The sequence below is a fragment of the Carlito syrichta genome, unplaced genomic scaffold, assembly GCF_000164805.1.
Source record: "Carlito syrichta isolate Samal-C Ts95f unplaced genomic scaffold, Tarsius_syrichta-2.0.1 Scaffold307639, whole genome shotgun sequence".
Lineage (NCBI taxonomy): Eukaryota > Metazoa > Chordata > Mammalia > Primates > Tarsiidae > Carlito > Carlito syrichta.
In genome coordinates, this window is record NW_007251735.1 from 383,873 (window position 1) to 389,939 (window position 6,067).

The 6,067-nt window shown below is 43.1% G+C and overlaps 1 protein-coding gene across 1 annotated transcript in view; it reads left to right on the forward strand.

Moving 5' to 3' along the window:
* CUNH15orf65 (chromosome unknown C15orf65 homolog) overlaps nt 1-6,067 on the forward strand; it is a 10,322-nt gene that overhangs the window by 1,194 nt on the left and 3,061 nt on the right. The window lies entirely within an intron of this gene.

Genomic DNA, 6,067 nt, shown 5'->3' on the forward strand with positions numbered 1-6,067 from the left:
GGGGGGATCCACGTGGAGTCTCACTCTATTGCCCTGGCTGGAGTGCAGTGATTTTCACAGCCACCCCTCAGCCTGCTGGGCTCAAGGGATCCTTCCACTTCAGCCTTCCAAGTAGCTGGAACTACAGGTGTATGCCATCACACCCGGCTAATTTTTTGATTTATTGTAGAGATGAGGTCTCCCCATGTTGCCCAGGTGGGTCTCGAACCCCTGGGTTCAGGCAATATTCTTCCCTCCAACTCCCAAAGTGCTGGGATTACAGGTGTGAGCCACTGTACCCAGTCTTCTTTTTTTTTTTTAAGTAAATGTGTGTGTGTCTTTACTGAAGGACTTGGAAAAGTCAAAGTGGCCTTTCTCCAACTTTCTCTAATTATGTTTATCTAAAGCTGATCAAAATTCTAGAGCCAGTAGTAAAGAGGGTGAGTTGATGACAAGAGTTCTCAGTGACTGAAGAAGATAGTTTCAACAAGAACAACCACCAAAAACGAAAAGCAACCTGGACAACCTGCCTAGATGCCCTTGAAAGTAAAGTAGGGTGGTACTTTTTCTCTCAAGTCACAGGGCAGTCACTTTCCACCTACAAACCTTCTCCTGTTCTGAGGAAACCTAAAAATTTTGAGAAGAGCTGACCTGTTGAGATACCATCAAAGTCTTAGTATTATTGTGATTTACTATTATTCAATGTCTGTGCTCTTGATATTTAAAACACATTAATAAGCAATGTTAAAAAGAATAAATAGCAAGATCTAATGGGAATAAAATAACAGTGATCTGAGACTCAGAAAACTGAGTTCTACTTCCAGGTTTGCCAGCCACAATGTTATGAGTATTAAATGAATACTAGTAAATTATAGTATACTACTCTAAGGTGTAATTAACCTGTGTATTTTAGAACTGATTCTGGAAGACCATACATATACATTGAGGTAAATCTGCAAAAAAGAAAATGGCAAAAATCAATTCCATTCAATTTATCATTTACATCCAATTTTCCTTCATTTAATCTTCACAGCCATAAGAACTATGGCAGATTTTTATTTACCAGTTTTACAAATGATATACAAAGGTGAAATGATAAAGGATTAAAACCTGGGTCGTAGTTCCTCCTTTGTACTACTCCTCCAGTACTCTGTTGATAATTATTCAAATCTGAACAAAGAAAAGGAAAGAGAAAGTAGACTAAATACCTGACAATTTCAGATCTGAGATCAAGATTTCAAAACAAAAAGTTCTTGACATTCAGAAATTTAACTTTGCAGAGACATTACTTAGAATAACCCAGGAATTCAAAGTCAACTGGATTATGCTAAAAGAAACCTAGCTAATCTGACCCTAACTTGAAACTCAAAAAAGACTTTGTTCTCACTTAAGCCTGGCACAATAGCCCTGCTATTATTATAAGCAAACATTCTTATCCCCATTTTAGAGTTAAAGAAATTGAGATTACATGCTAAATAGTCTTCAAGATGTAGAATTTTTAAAGAGTCTCAGCCTCATGAATGACTAGAGTCTACTATAGAGTCTGGAAAGAAAGAATAGAACTTTAAGGCATATAAACAGTCTTAATTCAGCCTTGAAAACTCACTAGCAAACCAGGAGTAGATTATTTAGATATAATATGATTTTTGGCCAGGCGCTATGGCCTACGCCTATAATCCTAGCACTTTGGGAGGCCAAGGTGAGAGGATGGATTGCCTGAGCCCACAGGTTCCAGACCAGCCTGGGCAATTTGGCGAGACCTCATCTCTACAGTAAATTTTTTAAAAAATTAGCTGGGCTCGGTGGCTCAACCTGTAATCCCGCGCTTTGGGAGGCTGAGGTGAGTGGCCTGCCTGGGCAACTTGGCGAGACCTCTACAATAAATCAAAAAAATTAGCCAGGTGTGGTAGCGCGTGCCTGTAGTGCCAGCTACTTGGAATGCTGAGGTGGAAGGATCGCTGGAGCCCAGCAGGTCCAGTCTGGGTGACAGAGTGAGACTCCAACTCAACAACAACAACAACAACAAAATTAGCCACAAATGGTGGCATGTGCTTGTAGTTCAGCTATTTGGAAGACTGAGGCAGAAGGGTCACCTGAGACCAGCAGGTCGAGGCAATGGTGGCAGTGAGCGTGCCACTACACTCCAGCCAGGGTGATGGAGTAAGACTCCAACTCAAAAAAAAAAAAAGAAAAAATAATAATTTCTTACCTGGAAAGGTTTTAGATCTTAACTATTCCAGAGGTTACTAGATTTTTTTTTTTTTTTTTTTTTGAGACAGGGTCTATCACTGAGACTGGAGTGCAGTGGCATGATCACGGCTCACCACAGCCTATAGACCTCCTGGGCTTAGGTGATCCTTCTGCCTCACCCTCCCTCATAACTGGGACGATAGACACGCACCACCATGCCCAGCTAATTTTTTAATTTTTTTGTAAAGATGAGGTCTCGCTATATTGCCCAGGTCAGTCTCCAACTTCTGAGCTCCTGCCTTGGCCTCCCAAATGGTTGGGATTACGGACATGAGCCACTGTGCCTGGCTTTTTTTTTTTTTTTAAAAAAGGAGACAGGGTCTCACTCTGTCACCCAAGCTGGAATGCACTGCCATGATCATAATTCACTGTAGCCTATACTTCCTGGGCTTAAGTAATCCTCCCACCCTAGCCTCCTGAATAGCTACAGCTGCTGTGCTGGCTATTTTATTTTATTTTATTTTTATTGTATTTATTTTATTTTGGTAGACAGGCTCTTGCTATGTTGCCCAGGCTATTGCTGAACTCCTGGCTTCAAATGATCCCATCGCCTAGGCCTCCCAAAATGCTGGAATTTCAGGCGTGATTTACCTAGCCTGTTTTTTTGTTTGTTTTTGGGTTTTTTTTAATGCAGCCTCTACCTGCTGGTCTCAGGTGATCCTTCAGCCTCAGCCTTCCAAGTAGCTGGAACTACAGGCAAACACCACCATGCTCAGCTAATTTTTTTTTTCTTTTGAGTTGGAGTTTCAACTCTGTTGCCCAGACTGGGGAGCAGTGGCATGCTCACGGCCACCCCAGTGACAACGTGCTAGACTCAAGTGATCCTTTTGCCTCAGCCTTCCAAGTAACCAGAACTACAGCCACATACTACCATGTCTGGCCAATTTTTTTATTTATTGCAGAGATGAGATCTCACCAAGTTGCCCGGGCTGGTCCAGAACCCATGGCCTCAGGCAATCCTCTCATCTTGGCCTCCCAAAGTGCTGGGATTATAGGCCTGAGCCACCATGCCCAGGTCTGTTTTTTGTTTTTAACCAACAAATTTTTTTTTTTTGAGTAGGAGTCTCACTCTGTCACCCAGGCTGAAGTGCAGTGGCATGCTCAGCTGCCTCCCAAAGTCCTCTTTAACTCCTGGCTGCACATTGACCACATCTTTCATAGCAAGTGTGTAGCCCAATACTCAACGTATGATCCAGGGGCCAGCAGCATGAGCATCACCTGGGACTTTGTTATAAATGCAGAATCTTGCCGGGCTCGGTGGCTCAGCCTGTAATCCCGTGCCTTTGGGAGGCTGGGGTGAGTAGATTGCCTGAGCCCGCGGGTTCAAGACCCGCCTGGGCAGCGAGACCTCATCTCTAAATAAATAAATAAATAAATAAATAAATCAGCCGGGTGTGGTAGTGCACGCCTGTAATTCCGGCTACTCAGAAGGCTGAGGTGGAAGGATCGCCAGAGCCCAGCAGGTGAGGCTGCGGTGGTCGGGAGCGGCCACTGCACTCCAGTCTGGGCGACCGAGTGAGACTCTAACTCAAAAACAAAAAAACAAAAAATAAAAAAATAAAAATAAATGCAGAATCTTGACCCCTATCCCCATAACTGTGTCAAAAAAAATCTACATTTTAACAAGATTCCTGGGTATTTCATATGCACATTAAAGTACCAGAAGCACTGCTTTAGAGAACAACATTACAAGGATGTCAAGTTTAAGGTAACAAATGAGTCATTAGTAGGTGGTGAAGTACTACCAAGATTTTGTTTCTAATTAGCAAGGTGAAAGGAATGAAGTGGATCTTAAAGATGGCTGTCAGTAATAGCTAGAAGTTCAGACAAGATAGTATTCATGAAGTAATGCTTTTATTGCCAAGAACTGACTAATGAGATTTTTCTGAGGCAAAATAATAAGGCTCTCAGTTCAAGATAAGACAAGAGAACAATAAACTAAACTGGTATCTTTGTAAATTATGTCAGTTTTTGAATAACTAAATAGTAATATGGGAAGTAGGAAGAGGAAAAAACAGCAATCTCATCTCTCAACACCTATTTTTTTTTCTTTTTTTTTTTTTTTGAGTCAGAGTCTCACTCTGACGCCTGGGCTGGAGTGCAGTGGCATGCTCACAGCCACTGCAGCCTTGATGTGCTGGGCTCAGGTGATCCTTCTGCCTCAGCCTTCCAAGTAGCCAGAACAACAGGCGCATGCTTCCACGCTAATTTTCCCAGTTAATTTTTTTATTTATTGTAGAGACAAGGTCTCCTCAAGTTGCCCATACTGGTCTCAAACCCATGGGCTCAGGCAATCCTCTGGCCTCCACCTCCCAAAGTGCTAGGATTACAGGCATGAGCCACCACACCTGGCCCAAAAATAGATTTAAAGCACAAGTAGATGTAAGGCAATATATACTATATATGGGCCTGGTAGAGTGGCTCATGTCTGTAATCCCAGTACTTTGGGAGGCCAAGGCTGGAGGATCACTTGATCCCAGGAGTTCAAGACCAGCCTAGACAACATAGCAAGACCCCATTTTTACAAAAAAAGTAAAATTTAAAAAAAAAACTGGGCTGAGTGTAGTGTTGCACACCTGGAATCCCAGCTACTCAGGAGGCAAAGATGGAGGATTTTTTGTGCCCAGAAGTTCCAGGCTGCAGTGAGCCATGACCATGTCACTTCACTTTAGCCTGGGTAAAAGAGGGAAACCCCATCTCTAAAAAAAAATTTTTGGCCGGGCTTGGTGGCTCAGCCTGTTATCCCAGCGCTTTGGGAGGCCAAGGTGAGTGGATTGCGAGCCCGCGGGTTTAAGACCCGCCTGGGCAACTTGGTGAGACCTCATCTCTACAATAAATTTTTTTAAAAATTAGCCGGGTGTGGTAGCATGCACCTGTAGTTCCAGCTACTTGGAAGGCTGAAGTAGAAGGATCGCCGGAGCCCAGCAGGTCGAGGCTGCGGTGGCCGGGAGCGGCCATTGCACTCCAGTCTGGGTGACAGAGTGAGACTCCAACTCAAAAAAAAAAATTTTAAGTATGCTATAGCCAGGGCAGGATGGCTCACGCCTATAATCCCAGCACTTCGGAAGGCCCAGATGAGAGGATTGCCTGAGCCCACAGGTTCCAGATCAGCCTAGTCAACTTGGCGAGATCTCATCTCTACAATAAATGAAAAAATTAGCCTGGCATGGTGGTGCATACCTGTAATTCCAGCTACTTGGAAAGCTGAGGTGGAAGGATCACCTAAGTCCAGGAGATTGAAGCCATTAGCGTGCCACTGTACTCCAGCTTGGGCGACAGCATGAGGCTCCAACTCAAAAATAAATAAATAAATAAAAATAAAGTATGTTATATACATATATATTCTTCCTTATATTTACAATTTTTCCAACTAGAAATGCAAATAAAATAGAGTTTATAAAGGATTAGCCATTGCAAGTCTTCCAAAAACGGTTAATAGGTTTAATACAATCTCAAAGTGAAGTTTATTTTAAAAAGTCTACTTATAGTAACAGCACCTTAGAGAACCCATTCAGTTTGTAATTATTCTGAGATAATTTCATTAGAGCTGGTTTAATATTTACCTTACATAAGGTTGAGGAAGAAACTTAACTATTTAAGAAAAGAAACAGCCAGATACAGTGGCTCCGCCTGCAATCCCAGCACTTTGGGAGGCTGAGGCAAGAGGATTACCTGAGTCCCAGTGGTTCGAGACCAGCCTGGGCAACTTGATGAGACCTCATCTCTACAATAAATCAAAAAATTAGCTGGGCGTGGTAGCGCGTGTCTGTGGTTCCAGCTACTCGGAAGGCTGGGGCGGAAGGATCGCCTGAGCCCAGCAGGTGGAGGCTGCGGTGGC